Here is a 16,638-nt window from a genome sequence, read left to right as displayed (position 1 = left end):
CATGGTGTTGGGGACAACATATTGTGCATTATATACAAAAAACTTAACTTCACTGGAAAAACCTACAATTTGATTAGCATAGATAGTCTTTGCAAATTCTCTATGAATGGCATGGAAAGTATCACTCACACTCTCCACAAGTTACATCTCAAAACTTGATGATGAAAATATGTTTATAGGCACTAATCTATTGTTTAAAAATATATTCATGCACATTTCAAAACTTACATTGTGAGAAATATATTCAATTGGAGGCAATTGCATGTGCTTGGCCATGTAAACATGTTGAATCTTAGCACAGAAAACCATCCATGAGGTGTAATTTTGAAAAAAATGATACCATTCTTCTAATGATATTTTACACCTTGTTTTCTCTTTTTCACCTCATGGTAGCCCTTATAGGATGGCAAGATGGTAACCCCATCGTTTATAGTAAAGTTTGGGCTCATGTGATATACCCACCCCGACTAAGCCAAAGGAGGCAATGTTTTGTAGTCACTCAAACACCGCTCCATGAGTAGCACCATCTAGCCTAATGCACAAAATTAATTGGTCGGCGGGTAGTCTTTGAGTCTATGTCCTAAATGAAATAGCAATGCCTCAACCTGAAGGATTGACTTAAGGATTCCTAAACTATAAACATCTCCTAGAGGATAGACTAATGCCCACTTAAGAAAAGTCACTTTGTAACCAATCAAACGTGTGAGTAGACTAACACTGCACTTGGTTCAAAGAGAGTGGAGATGTCTTTTAAACTTCCATGACAATTAGGACCTAACTAATCAAGTCCATCTATAGGATCAAGGCCTTCCACTTTCCTTGTTGTTTGTTTTAGTTATCTAATTAGAAAAGCATGCTACCACACTATGAGAACATATAAAAATAGGTTTCTTTTATTATCCCATTACATAAGATTTAGTACACACATAATTTAGACACAAGACATAATCAATCAATAATGAAAGAAATATCTTTTAACTCAATTCCTTTATTATGATCTCTATAAGAATCTTGACTTCTCCAAATCCATCTCAATTCTCCCAAGGAATCTTGATCCCTCAAGACCATTCCACCTCTTGACTAGTATTTGAGGTTATCCATTCCTAACTAATGATAGGGATCACAAAGCTCTACATCCCTATCCTAAGCTACTGAGGGATTTATTGGCTCAAATCTCCTTTAAGCTCCTCTACCATAAGATGATGTAGCAACAAGGTGATAGGTTGATCTCAATCGCTTTGCATTCGCATTGGACCTTTGGGTGAGTCAAATTGTCGATGGCTTTTTTTGTCCTAAAGATCCAAGAGCCATATATCCTCTTTTTGCTAATCCTGCAAATCCAACGTCCACATATTCTTTTCAATATTTTTATTGATTCACAAGTACAATTGTGAAAGACATATCAACATAAGTAATATAATTTTTTCCAATCAGTATAAACAAAATCAACTAAAGCAACACTTTTAGCTCGAATAAAAATAAGTAAATATAGGATAAACAATTCAAACTTGATTATCATGACTTGATATGATATGGTCTACATCCTCAATGACATGTTCTAAGTTCTTCACTAGAGTGTCTTCCTCAAGTTCTCAAGAATTGCTTTCTCTAACAAACTCCTTTCCTTCATGATGTCTCTAAGGGGCTATCACTTAGAGTAAATTTGACAAAGATTTTGCATAATTGCGAAAAAGAGAGAAAAGGCTAGGCAAAATTTTATAGAGTTTCTATGTCATTTTAGAGAGGAGATAAGAGCTTGGTGAATTTCAGTGGAGCTTCACATGATTGAGGAGAATAAAGTCTTGGCGAATTTTGGTCAAGCTTTTGTACATGTGTGGGGAAGAGAAGAGAAGCTCAATGGACTCCAGTAGAGCTTTCACATATGCTTCGAGAATAGAAGATGAGCTCAAAGGATTCTGCTAGAGCTCCCGTGTAGTTGTAGATAAGAGAGAGAAATAGCTAAGAGAGAGGATGATTTCTTTAGCTTCACTCATGCCCACAAAGTAGTGTCTCCTCCAAGAGGGTTGTGTGTCTATGTGATATCCTCCTTCCCTTATAGTAATTAGGGGGAGGGTTTTTGTTTTTAATGCTTGTAGCTCATATAAGTGATGCAAAAGCTAGCTAATATGAGTGCTTTTTGAGAGATTTTACTTAAATTTTAGACTATTCACATTTTGAAAAATATAGAAGTCTCAAAAATGAAAAAATGCGGCCCTTTCACATTCGTGCATAGGCTCATGTGTAGAAATTCCTAAATAATGGAATGGAACTTAAAATGGTCGTATGGGAATGCTGACTCTTTCTTTGTACTCTCTATCATAGAGGTAAAAATGTCTTGTTTTTGGGTGAACTATTTGACTATTGTCTATCAGATATTGACTAACCATGATTGTTAAAGGATTTCTAACCATTTTTCTTATTGCCAAAAGAGAAATTCACGTGGCTTATGATTATGATTATCTCTTCTTCAAGATCTTTATTATGTTAAACTTTGTTCTCTCTTCTTGGGATTTCATGAAAGGGTTGATTTTATCCTTCCATTTTTTGCATTAGACATTTGAGAGTCATACACGTGAATGTCTTCCTTCTCTATCAATAGCTGAGCTCTCTCAAGTACTCCATGAGTTACGAAGCTAAACTACTTCCTTAACACTAGAAGGTCCATCATGAGAGTCATACACGTGAATTTCTTCCTTTGATATCAACAACTGAGCTTTCTCAAGTACTCCATGAGTTATGAGGCTAAACTACATCCTTAACACTAGGATCATCATGTTCATATATTGAGTGTATTAATTGGTTATGCTCTTGGCTTTGACATTCTCATTTGGAATTGATCCCCCATTATCATTGAAAGGGTAGGTGGTTTACCACTAATTGCCCAAAGTTATTAAAGTGGTGATTATTTGATCAAACTCAGTGTCCAACAATTGATTATACTGAAGTGGTTCAATCAAATATATTTTAATTTTTGCTTTCAATCCTATGAGACTAAAATCATTTGAATCATTTGCCTTGATTGCTATAGCCATAAGCCCCACATGAATAAGAATTCTTGCCCATTGTGATTTTTGATTTATGTTGCTCTTATCATTATGTTTTCTCCATGCTTTTTTGGTCTGATAGATGTATTCACCTTTATTTGATACTCAGCTATGGCTTGACTTATACTCCCACATTTGCACTTTCTTATATTTATCCATTGGTATATTAAGATTTCCTTATCTTACAAGTTGCAATTGGATAAGAGGTAGTTAAAATACTACATCTCCTAACAAGCTATCCAAGAGATCCACAAATACAATTGCCAAATAACTTAGTCAAAACCAAAGCTAGCACAAACCTTCTCAAGGAGAGTATAAAACTTATATCACAATCAAAACAATTTATTTTGAATTCCCTTTCATGTGACTGACCAACTTTTCATAGCAAATTTAGAAGACGTTAATATAACTTTCTTTCTTTCTTTTCTCTCTCTCTCTCTCTCTCTCTCTCTCTCTCTCTCTCTCTCTCTCTCTCTCTCTCTCTCTCTCTCTCTCTCTCTCTCTCTCTCTCTCTCTCGTCGCCCTACTCACAGGGGGTCGAGTAGAGTTGTCGGCAATGACTTCTATGTGTGTGTGTGTGTGTGTGTGTGTGTGTGTGTGTGTGTGTGTGTGTGTGTGTGTGTGTGTGTGTGTGTGTGTGTGTGTGTGTGTGTGTGTGTGTGTGTGTGTGTGTGTGTGTGTGTGTGTGTGTGTGTGTGTGTGTGTGTGTATATGTGTGTATATATATATATATATATATATATATATATATATATATATATATATATATGTGTGTGTGTGTGTGTGTGTGTGTGTGTGTGTGTGTATATATATATATATATATATATGTATATATATATATATGTATGTATATATATATATGTATGTATATATATATATATATGTATGTATGTACTTTTAAAATTGTGGGGTTTTTTATTAATGTTGGATTTGTATAGAAGATACCCACCCACACACATTAACATATGAGGATTTACATTGGATTGGAATAAACATTTTAAGATATGCATTTTAAGACATGGAGTGGAAGATTCTATAGTAACTTTGAGCTATGTATTATATTGTCAACCCCTAAAGGTATTAGAGTGGAGCTAAATTATAATATTATTTATTTATTCATGACTTTCATTATTGAGAGATAGAACTATCCTTTGCCTTGCTCATTGCAATTCCTAGGGATGGCACGCATATAATAACACTTAATGGCACAAAAAACCTATTATTGACATTTTTAAACTTGGGGTCATTGTAACATTGGGTTCGCTAAAAGATCCATCCTCCACTTTTCTCATTGCAATTCGTGAGTGGTATAATTATAAGAACCTTTGAGTTTGTTCAGGAGTTGTGAACAAAGAACTTAAGACTGAGAGGGGGGTTTTGTATCATGATTGATGTATTCATAGGGATGTTGAAATGGATACACCCATTGTGACAAAAACTCTAATCTCTCACCTAGGATGCCATGGGAATTTACTTGAAATAATCCAAATGCACCTTGAAGATCCACTTGAGTCTTGTATGTGGGATAAACAAATTGAAACCTCGCTCCATATGCTACTTGCTATAGCAAATCCTTTTGTAATTGATCATATAGTCTAATGCACGTGTGTTTTAAATTTAATGTGTTTTGTGCAGTATGGAGGCTTTTGTCGGAAACAAAAATGTGTCTACAACAAATGTTGTGCAATGCACTCCCAACGTGCAAATGAATATGCACAAAGTGAAAGAGATTACAAGGAAAAAGGCAATTTGTCTTCATGCACTCAGGCATGCTGGAGGGTGTGAAAGTTCAGTTGGTTTCTTATGAGTCATTCATCGCTTGGATGGGCTTGAGAAGCAAGTGAAGGCACTATTTCGACATCAAAGGGCTACCATTTCTCTGGGTGAGAGCATTCGTATCCGTCTACAAAGGATTTAGAGAATCTTGGAGGAGAAATATGAAGGGAACCTTTGTGATGGGGTGAGGATACATGTAATATTCTCGTTTGAATAATAATACTAAACCGACCTTCCGCGCACCATAAACTCGTGCAAAGGTTATCTTCAGTGCCGACAGTTAATCTATAATCGCACGCGAGAAATGGAGAACTCCGTCTTGGCAAAGCAAGGCCGGGGATTCAAACCCGCATAGCCGTGGGAAAACATCCTCTTGGGAGGAGGTTAAGAGATAATTGTACAGTTAATTTCAAATTTTTTTATTATCCATTCACCCCTAGCCGATGCACGGCTGGAGGAGAGGGGGATGGGCTAGTAGGGGCTGCATGAGGAGGGGGGGGAGAGAGCCATGCAAAGGGCCACGTGGGGGGAGGTCCCCTCTCCCCCCTGGACTATAAAAACCCCCCCTTAGGGGGCTTAAGAAAAGGGGTGTTGAAGAAGTAGCTGTTGTGCGTTAGTCGTGGAGAATGCCATCCTCACGCCACTACTTGAGGCTTGACAGCCATCACCAGCTCCACCATAGGCTATCACGCTACCACCATTCTTTGTTAAGTCCACCCTACTTCCTCTCGTGAATGACATCGTCTACCTCCACCTAGCTGCTGTCTGAGTCAGAAGCTTCTTTAGGAAGCTTCTAAGGGACTTCCCTAAGCTCCCCTTCCCACTAGATCTCCCCATAAGGCCCTTCCCACCAATCATCCCTACCCCCCGGGACTTTGAAGAGAAGAAGAGGAAGCCTATAAAGCCTCTTCCAACCAATCATCCACAAGCCCATCCCTAGCTTCGGGATTTGAAGAGAAGAGGAAGCCTATAAAGCCCCTTCCCACCAATCACCCACAAGCCCACCCCTAGGCTTGGGATTTAAAGTCCCCATTCCCACAAGGCCTTCACAAGAACCCTTTCACGAACCCCCTCCTTTAGAACCTAAAGGTTCATAATGTATTCCATATCAGCCTATTGAAGAAGTACGTACCTAATCCTAGCCATGTACTTGATGACCAACAAGTTCTAATGCCTAGCCAAGGAGTCCTTGAGCTACGGCCTAACATGATCTTAGATGTTAGGGAGAAACAATTGAGATCTAGAACCTTGAGAGAATGCCTCGTCCAGTGGAAAGATTATCCCGAAGAGGATGCTACTTGGATGGATGAAAGCACTCTCAACCAACAACATCGCCAGTTCATCTCGAGATGAGGACATCTCGATTCCTCCAAGGGGGAGAGAACGTAATATTTCTATTTGAATAATATTAGTAAACCGATCTCCCGCGCATCGTAAACTCATGCAAAGGTTATCTTCAGTGCCGGCAGTTAATCTATAACCGCACGTGAGAAATGGAGAACTCTGTCTTGGCAAAGCAAGGCCAGGGATTCAAACCCGCATAGCCGTGGGGAAACATCCTCTAGGGAGGAGGTTAAAAGATAATTGTGCAATTAATTTTACAAAAATTATTATCCCTTCTCCCCCAGCCGATGCACGGCTAGAGGAGAGGGAGTGTTGGGGGATGGGCTAGTAGGGGCTGCATGAGGGGGGGTGGGGGGGGGGGGGGGGGGGGAGGGGGGGAGGGAAGAGAGAGAGAGCCATGCAAAGGGCCATGTGGAGGGAGGTCCCCTCTCCACCCTGGACTATGAAAAACCCCCCCTTAGGGGGGGTAAGAAAAGGGGTGTTGAAGGAGAAGTTGCTGTGCGCCAGTCGTGGAGAACGCCATCCTCATGCCACCGCATGAGGCTTGACAACTGCCGCTAGCTCCGCCATAGGCTATCACGCCGCCATCATTCCTCATCAAGTCCACCCTGCTTCCTCCCGCGAATGACGTCGTCTACCTCCATGTGGCTGATGTCTGAGTCAGAAGCTTCATAGAAGCTTCTAAGGGACTTCCCTAAGCTCCCCTTCCCACTAGATCTCCCCATAAGGCCCTTCCCACCAATCATCCCTATCCCCCAGGACTTTGAAGAGAAGAAGAGAACGCCATTCTCACGCCACCGCTTGAGGCTTGACAGCCGTCGCTAGCTCCGCCATAGGCTATCACGCCGCCACCATTCCCCTTCAAGTCCACCCAACTTCCTCCATGTAGCTGATGTCTGAGAAGGGGCTTCCCTAAGCCCCCCGTCCCACTAGATCTCCCCATAAGGCCCTTCCCACCAATCATCCCTATCCCCCGGGACTCTAAAGAGAAGACGAGGAAGCCTATAAAGCCCCTTCCCACCAATCGCCCACAAGCACGCCGCCACCATTCCCCTTCAAGTCCACCCAACTTCCTCCCGCGAACGACATCATCTACCTCCATGTAGCTGATGTCTGAGTCAGAAGCTTCATAGAAGCTTCTAAGGGGCTTCCCTAAGCCCCCCTTCCCACTAGATCTCCCCTTAAGGCCCTTCCCACCAATCATCCCTACCCCCCGGGACTCTGAAGAGAAGACGAGGAAGCCTATAAAGCCCCTTCCCACCAATCGCTCACAAGCCCATCCCTAGCTTCAAGATTTGAAGAGAAAAAGAGGAAGCCTATAAAGCCCCTTCCCACCAATCAACCACAAACCCACCCCTAGGCTCGGGATTTAAAGTCCCCATTCCCGCAAGGCCTTCACAAGAACCCTTTCATGAACCCCCTCCTTTCCCGAAAGAAAGAAGGCCCAAACTCCAAACCTTAAGGCCTTCCATAAGCCAAATCCCGCAAGTCGGTACTTCTGACAAGGATCCGTACTTCAAAGGGAATCTCCACGTACAGGGGAGACGGGCAAAGATTTTAAGGTTGCATACCAAGGCAAGTAATTCATAGACCGCGAAGGTATACCCCTTCCCACCAATCAACCAAAAGCCCACCCCTAGACTCGGGATTTAAAGTCCCCATTCCCGCAAGGCCTTCACAAGAACCCTTTCATGAACCCCCTCCTTTCCCGAAAGAAAGAAGGCCCAAACTCCAAACCTTAAGGCCTTCCGTAAGCCAAATCCGACAAGTCGATACTTCTGACAAGGATCCGTACTTCAAAGGGAATCTTCGCATACGGGGGAGACGGGCAAAGATTTTAAGGCTGCATACCAAGGCGAGCAATTCGTAGACCGCAAAGGTATACCAAAAGCCGAAATCACGTTTGCGATGGCCCCTAAAATGTCACAAGGCGCGCCTGCAGGAGGATCATCTCCTGGTATTCCTGTGGATATTTCACCGAGCCCACAAGTCTAGGTTTTCTTACTATTTTTTATTTACGTTAAAGTATTGCAATTATGCATGGTTATTTCATGGAACTAGGATGTACTTATGCTTGTCAAATCCACCTTGCTAAATGCGATTGAAATAAATTGGCTATTTGAAATTTACTAGAAGTAACTCATAATATGAAGATTGGTCATTGGTACTTTCAATGGAATGAACGAAAAAAACATAAGGTGTCTATGCATTTTAGTACCTTATTAGCAAGTTGCTTTTGTGCATTGCAAAGTGACGAGTCTAGAACAACTAATGACTATCATTACAAAGTCGAAATTATTGAAGTAAACCTTTGATTATGCATGGAAAGATTAAATCGCATGTCACATTTTTAAACAAATATTCTTAGTAATGATTCATTAAGGAAGTCGTTATCAACCGTAGGAAATTACAAAGCATGGAAAAGTTTCTAAAGGCTGCATGAAATAGGTTAACTCCAGCTTCAATTGGCATGAATCTCATTTAACTATGTAGTAGTTAGGAAAGGTTGCGTAATGCACATTTATCGTATGAAGAACCTCATTCATCAAGAGATATAGTTAGGAAAAGGCTGCATGGTTCATTTAAGCGTAAACTCTTAAAAACTTAGTGGCATGATTCGTGAATGCAAGTCCTAGTAGGATCAATGGAAATTATGCTGTAATTTAACATGTGCTTTGGCCTTAACAAGAAAAGTTAGGGATTATGAATCTAGCCGTACGTAGAGGCAAAGAATCGCGTGCTTACGTGAATTGTGACGTAATGCAACTAATTTTCCCCTTTTAGATCAAGTTTACATCCTTAGGAATGGTTCATAGGATTCGCATAGGATGGTTAAATGGATACAATAAAATACTTCAAGTGCTAACTAGGGTTTAGCATGTTGAGGACTTGACCTAGTTTCGCACTTGTTGCCAAGTCAAAACCCTCATACCCAAAGGTCCTATTCACATTCATGGAATGTAGAGACAATTGGACGCACTTGCAAGAAACGATCTAGGGTTTCTACCCTAAGGATCACTCGTTCAAATGATTAAACTCGGATTGAGTTGGAATTCCTAGGACCGAACATTGTCAGCCTAGTGCAATTAGGAATGGGTTGGGTAAGAAGACACCCTAAACCTTGCTTCTTATCTAATCATGATTCTGTGACAAAAAGAAGCAATTTGATGGGTGAAATAATCCCATGGAATAGATGGGACACTTGTGCAACAAGTTGCAACGTCGCATGATCTTGTGGTTTGATCACAAGAGAATGGCCAATTCCTCGGAATGAGATTGATAGATTCTTGTGCATGCTTAATTTGTAAGAGGATGAGTAGTCATCATGTTATATCACCTTTCTTGGAAAAAAATTGCCAAGTTAAGAAAAATTAGGTGTTTTCTTGGAAGCAAAGAACCAAATAATAATTTGGGGCGACATTGTCACCAAGATTTAATGTTAATAAAACCTAAAGTATTGGTTGAGTTGGGTTAATAAAATACGGCCCTAACCCAAGGACAAAAGGGAGGACAGACAAACCCTTGGAAATCTTGCCAAGTTGCAATTGATCCCGGATCGAATATTGGATGTATTCGGTGAGAAGGATTCACTACTTAACAGTTGGCCAAATAACGACCACTGGAAATGATTGTGCTTGTAATAGTTTAGAGAGCAATGTTTGCTTTTTTTGCTCAAGGAACTAAAGGATGAAAAGATATCTAATGCTTTAGATTGAAGGCCTAGAGGGAGAGGCAACCTTAGTTATCCCCGACTATCCGCCTGACCATAACGAAGGGGGTTGTTAGCCGCACCGGAAACGTTGATCAAACCCAATGCGCAAGGTCTCTCCGTTGGGCACTACTTGGAGCAAAAGGTCGCTTGGGTGCCAGGGGAACTCTGGCCGTAAATCCCTCGCCTTCCAAGCCCTACACAAGAGACCAATGGGACTCCGCATTAAATCTCAATTCCCGCATACTAGTCTACGGGCGAAATCTTGGATTAGTAATCCCTATGGATTATGGATAGCCTTTGTGCGAATTATGGATAAGCCTACAGACTGGACTTTATGAGTGTATTCCAAAGATAGATATGATAACTTATTGAAAATGAACTTGTGTGACATTGCTTTTCTATGTCAAGTGTTAAGAATATGTGAAGGAACCATTGTCTAAATGGTTAATTAATGAAGTTGCTTAATGCATGTCCAACTAAATGTGGTAGGTAATTAGACAACTAAAGAAACCTTAAGGAAAGTGCGGTGGATGTGGTCATGGATCCATCCTACGAATGGGTGGTCCCGGTTGGTCGAAAACTTATCTCAATCATAATGGACAGTTAGGAGATCTTCTCAAAGGAAATGAATAGCAAGGGCGCTGACCTAGAGTCTAGGTTACAATAATCTTGGTTAATGTTCTTTTAAGGCCACAGCATGGGACTATGCCTCATGGCAGAGAGGTTGAGCCTTACATCCATCTCGTTTTTCATTCTCCTTGAACCAAGTAGTTCGCTTAGGATTCAATACTAGTTGCCGTTAGGAAAATGCCCATTAGGGGAAACCTTGATTCAGGTCAATTTTAAGTGGGGAAGGGCCAAAATACTTGCGCTATATGGCAGACACAAAAAGTACTAGATCGCAAACCTCGCACTCCAGGTGGAGTTTACTAGACTTTCTTTCCAATGAACTGCTTAGACATGTCCTGAAAAGAAAGTGGTAGACACATTACAATACATGGCGAGTTAGAAGAAATAAGGGTTACATAGAGGAGGTATATGACCATATCCAAAAATGTCAGCCACGTATTGGATTCGCCTAGGATTCGATACTAGTTGCCGTTAGGAAAATGACCATTAAGGAAAACCCTGATTCATGTCGATTTTAAGTGGGAAGGGCCGGAATACTTGCGCTACATTGCAGACACAATAAGTACTAGATCGCAAATCTCGTAACATTCCATGGGTGTGCATGGCGAAGTTTTCTAGACTTTCTTTCCAATGGACTGCTATGACATGTCCTGAAAGGAAAGTGGTAGACACATTACAATACATGACGAGTTAGAAGAAATCAAGGGTTACATAGGGGAGGTATATGACCATGTTCAAAAATATTGGCCACGTATTGGATTCTTGGATGATCATGATGAGAAGATGAAAGATTTTATTGACAATGCAAGTTATAAAGAGCATGGAGTTTTGTGACTAGATTGATGAAAATTAGTTCATTGTATTTGACACAATTGATGAAAATTTCCATTTAGAAAAACATTATCTTTCTTTTCCAAATTATAAAACTTTTAAAAACCTATTTTGATAGTTTATTTTTTCATATTTCACCTTGGTATTCCTTCACTTTAGAACCTCGAACTTCTTTGTATTTTCAACCCATTCAAGCTTTTGGCTAGATCTATGCACGAATGTGATAAATGAGCATCCATTAAGTAAAGCCTAGAGAGAGAGAGAGATAGAGGGTATGGGGGGGGGGGAGTAGGGAGGTTAACCACTACTTAGTCAGCCTTTGTTAACAGATGTGTGTGCATGTGATCACACATGGCCATATATACATTTGGTTATGCATGTTGAGCCTAATGCTTGTGCATTCTCACTTTTGAGTCTAGGATACCCTCAAGACTAACATATCTTCAAGTTTGAGTAATATTTGCTAGATCTTTAGCGAGTGTCATGTGCACATATGGATGAATGGATGTCCATTGGAGAGGGGAATCATTACTTGGCTTTTTGTCAAGCATTGTGTATGCATGTGCTTATGCATAGTTGTTTACACATGTCCAAGACACTTTCAATTTAGGATTTTCAATTGTAAATGTACTTATCAATTGTGTCTTCAATAGCTTTGAGATTTCTCTATTGGGACTCTTATACTCTTTTGAAAGTTTTGATAGTCGTCATGGAATAAAGCAAGGTCATGGATAATGTTCCAAAAATAGTGCATTCAACTCCATTAGATGCAATTAATTCAAAGGAATTAATGAAAACAACTACAATATCATGTCTTCAATGCTTGTTTTCTTGGAGTTGTTCACATGGATATAGGTGATAATTGTTCTAATTGTATTTGTGACAACATATTGTATACTTTTTGGGATAATAATCATTTGTATATTTTGTTATAGTCAAAATGTAAAGTTTAATAGAGTGAATAAAGTTGATGTGCAAAAGATGAAAAAAGCGATTAAGCAACAAGGAATGTATGTTGTAAAATCTACAAGTGCAACAATGATTTAAAGAAACTCCGAGATTGCTTCAAGTTTTTCAAAATTTATACGCCTCGAGACCAAGATGATAGAGTTATTATTGCAAATGAGAGTAGCCACACGTATCGCATAGGCTTGCCATTTACTCTACAGAGTTACATGGAGCTGTTCACATGGATATAGGTGATAGTTGTTCTAATTGTATTTACGTCAACGTATTGTATACTTTTTGGGGTAATAATCATTTGTATATTTTGTTGTAGTCAAAATGTAAAGTTTAATAGAGTGAATAAAGTTGATGTGCAAAAGATGAAAAAAGTGACAAGGCAACAAGGAATGCATGTTGTGAAATCTACAAGTGCAACAATGATTTAAAGAAACTCCGAGATTGCTTCAAGTTCTTTAAAGTTTAAACGCCTTAAGACCAAGATGATTGAGTTATTGTTGCAAACGAGAGTAGCCACACATATCCCATATGCTTGCCATTTACTCTACAGAGTTACATGGATTGTCTAAAGATTTGTATAGTATTGACAAAGCACACCTAGGGCAAGTGGTTTGGATAGTGAAGCAAGGGAAATTTCAACAATCGTCTCTGAGACAAGCAAGTTGACTAATTTATTGGTGAATGATATGTGGGCAATTATTTTGGAAATCTTGGAGATAACACGAGTCTGTGATTTGCTAGAGGCGTTGTCAACTACCATTTTTACAATTTTAAATGAATATTAGTAGGTTTAATGCCTTGGCTGCAACAATCATCAAATAAACAATCATAACAAGGAATTGCTCAAGATGAATTAACAACCCACTTCCCTTTAAGTATTGACGATGATCTAGCATAGCCATGAGACTATTTAGAGACCAATATTCCTAATGTATCACTTAATAGATTATCAAAGCACTATAACAAGGATGTCTAATATAAGCAATGCAAGCTATAAAGGAGAAAAGAAGTGTTTATCAAGTGAAAGAGTGTACACAAGAATCAAAGAGTTACACAAATAAAAATGAATTGAGTTTTAAGAAGAGAAAGTATATGAGCATTGTGTTTATGTATTTATGAATGTATCCATGGACACTTAAAAAAAATTACTTTTATGTAATGAGCATTACATTCATTTGTATGTAAGAAGTTTATTTTAACAAGACCCCATGAAAAGCTTCAAAGTTTTTACAATTAAACACAAATATATAAAATCAAGAAGTAATGCTATGATTTATTAATACTTAAATTTGAGACACAAACTTAGACAATGTTTAAAAAAACATTTAATTTTGAGCTTTACCTCATCTATGTAGAATATTAATATTGAATTTGAGTATTATAACCATATAGCCTTATATTTTGCAATATGTTCATGTCTTTCATTTGTCATTCATTTTAGTATAATAATGTTATTCCTCATTGTAACATCCAAGGCTCATACAAATCTACTTTAGATTGTTGCAAAGAGCAATTGTAGATACAAGTCTACAGTTTGCATTATAAGTCTTCACTCTTAATTTGAGCATATTTAACCTTTTATTATTATGTGTGTGAGAGAGTTAGTGAGTGAGAGAAGGGACAAAAAAGGGGAACAGAGAGTGATCATAGAGAAAAGAAGTGTAAAAGGAATGGGTGATAAAAGGATAGAAGTTAAGGATAGTAATACATATGATATTTTTACACTCAAGGGTAGCAAAGCTTAGAAAAGTTAAAACCACATGCAATAAACAAAAAGTAAGAGCTTGTATAAGTCTTTCGTTATACTAGTAACAATAATAGAGGGCTGATGTAATTTTTTCATAATAATAGAGAGCTTATGTGAATTTTTCATTATAGGAAAATCCCATCAAATTAGCTTGTCTCGAGGCTATTCATTGAACAGGCAAAGAAAATTTCAACACATTAAGAGGAGATAAGAGATAGTGACAACTAATATTGCCATTTAAAGTTAAGAAAAAGAGATGATTCAATTAACCCTAGGGTTTTTCTAAATAAAACTGCAATATTACAAAAGAGCGAAGAAGAAAGAGAGATGGAAAAATATGGAAAGAGCTTTTCGAATAATATAGCTATATTGCAAGGTAAAACTACAGAATTTGGAGAGACTTGAGATCTGATCATATGTGGAAGAAATTACCAAACAATTTAAAGGCAAAGCATAAATCAAGGTAATTAAAAAAGTCAGTAAATAGACAGAAAAGAGAAAAAGAAGAGGTAAGGCATACAATCAAATTTTGGAAATACAATTTGTTTAGAGGTCATGCCAGAAGGGCACTGGGGATTTAATTATTCGTTCAACCCTACGACAAGCTTGAAGAAACCCAATACAGATGATCTTCAGAGCACATGCCATTGACAGAACCACTCAACCACAACACACAGAAAACATCAAAACAAGGCTACTGAGAACTCTCACACCTCGCACCGCCCTCGCCATGCACAGAAACTAGTTCCATCAAATTAACACAAGCTCCACAGAAGCGCTTACACGGCCATGAAACAAATAGCAACACCTGTGAGGGCACGCCGTAGCCCTGCGCATGCTCCGCAGTCCCGCGGCCTCGAGATTCATGTCCAACACAAGTTGCAGGCTCAACCTTCCAAACGCAGGAAATGCAAACCATCCTATCCGATGCCAGAGCAATGGCTCCTCCTCTGTTCATGAGATTGGGGGTCAGAGACTGACAGACGGGATGCCATGTATCGTAACAAGATAGGGGAGGCTGGCATCCTTCTCGCATTGCAGCGAGATTCCACCGCTCATCATGTCCTCAAGAACAGAGGAAGGATCGATTTGCTTGTAAGCATCGCCTATCTTCTTATACGAGCGGGTTTTAGGGTTTTCTATCCCAAAGGGTTTAGGGTTTCCCATCCAACCCTTAGGGCTTAGGGTGAAGGGGCCAATAGTGCCTCATTTAACAATCCTCCATTATTACATCTTTCTTTTTCTCAAGTCAATTTTATAAATGCTTTTAAATTGGTCAAACTAGTTATATCATGTAGACCTGAACATAAAAATATAGGGGTCATTTTGATGTTTTTTAAATCAAGTAGCCATGATTATAAACAAAGGGTTCATAAAAGAGTGACACTCAAGGATGCATTACTTTAGAGTTTTACAAAACCCAAATATAAAAAAGTTTACATGGCTCAATTGACTTGACTTCCTTTACGCTCATTTGTGATTCTAAAAAACTCATATCACAATATTAAGTTGCTAAAAAAGCTACATCTTTTTTGCAAAATTGTTGCTCAATCAAGATGGGGTATGTTTTGCTTTTGGAGGGTGTCACTTAATTGGCCCCTTTACCCTAGGGTTGTCCATGCATTTTAAGGGCTTTCACAACCTATAAGTTTATTGGGCTTCATAGAGTTGACCAAAAATCCTATCCTTGCTCACACATTGCAAAATGAGCATAAGGTGACAAAACATCTAATTCCTTCAATCTTCAAACTTTGTGTGTAATACCCATAGGATCCACTCATGGCAAATACAATTATCATGGAACACCATTAATAAAAAGTGTGAGCACCACCGAGTCATTGGTCAGGTCCTACACCCTCACCCAATGGTTGTCATCCCATTGCCACCACAATCTCCACTCCCTAAATGTTTCCAAATGATTCTAAAATCTCTATTAGAATAACACCCCACAAGCGAGCAATCAAGGATTTGCTAAGCCTAGACTAAAAAGGCTAGGAGGTATTACACTAGCTCTCTATTAGTGTTTTCAATAGTATGGTCATTCATACACGAGTTGCAAGACCCCCAAGTTTGCTTGTGACATCCTTATCCGACATATGGGACAACCAGAATTACAATGAGAATTCATTTAAATAAAAAGTTCAGTAGCATTGAGAGGAAAGGTAAACATGTTCAAGTTTATGTCATTGATATTAAAACAATTGTTGACCAATTAGCATCCATCCAATGTTCCGTGCCTAAAAAAGACAAAGTAGTAGTGTGTTTCGATGATCTAGGACTGGAGCACAAGTCCCTTGATACATGCATCTCAATTAGTCAAACTTTACCAATATTGAATAATCACCCATCTTGCCCTTGCATGAAGAATTTAAGCTGGCTCTTTCAACCGACGTGGGTGGCTCCAAAGCTAGTTCTAAGGATACACTCTTTCATTGTCAAGAAAGAGGCAGAGTAACTAGAAGATAAGGGTTTTTCAAAGGAAGAGGAAACAATAAAGTTGTTGGTCCAAATATTAGTGCAAGTGCTAGTCAATCATGGCAAACTCAAAGCAACCAAACCAATATTGTTGAAGATCCTTAAGAGCTAGGGGG

The 16,638-nt window shown here is 39.1% G+C and overlaps 1 long non-coding RNA gene across 1 annotated transcript; it reads right to left on the bottom strand.

The window, feature by feature from the left end:
- Positions 1-961: 961 nt before the first annotated feature.
- LOC148030531 (uncharacterized) lies at positions 962-15,219 on the bottom strand. Its single transcript, XR_015692207.1, has 2 exons — positions 14,831-15,219; positions 962-1,331 (listed from the first exon to the last, which is right to left on the bottom strand). It is a non-coding gene; the product is annotated as an uncharacterized LOC148030531 (long non-coding RNA).
- Between the last annotated feature and the right edge of the window lie 1,419 nt (positions 15,220-16,638).

This window comes from Lygodium microphyllum, chromosome 10, assembly GCF_053477565.2.
Source record: "Lygodium microphyllum isolate KBCC chromosome 10, Lygodium_microphyllum_v1.1.10, whole genome shotgun sequence".
Classification (NCBI taxonomy): domain Eukaryota; kingdom Viridiplantae; phylum Streptophyta; class Polypodiopsida; order Schizaeales; family Lygodiaceae; genus Lygodium; species Lygodium microphyllum.
The sequence above is the reverse complement of the archived record's forward strand: the minus strand, read 5'-3'. Positions and strand labels throughout refer to the sequence as shown.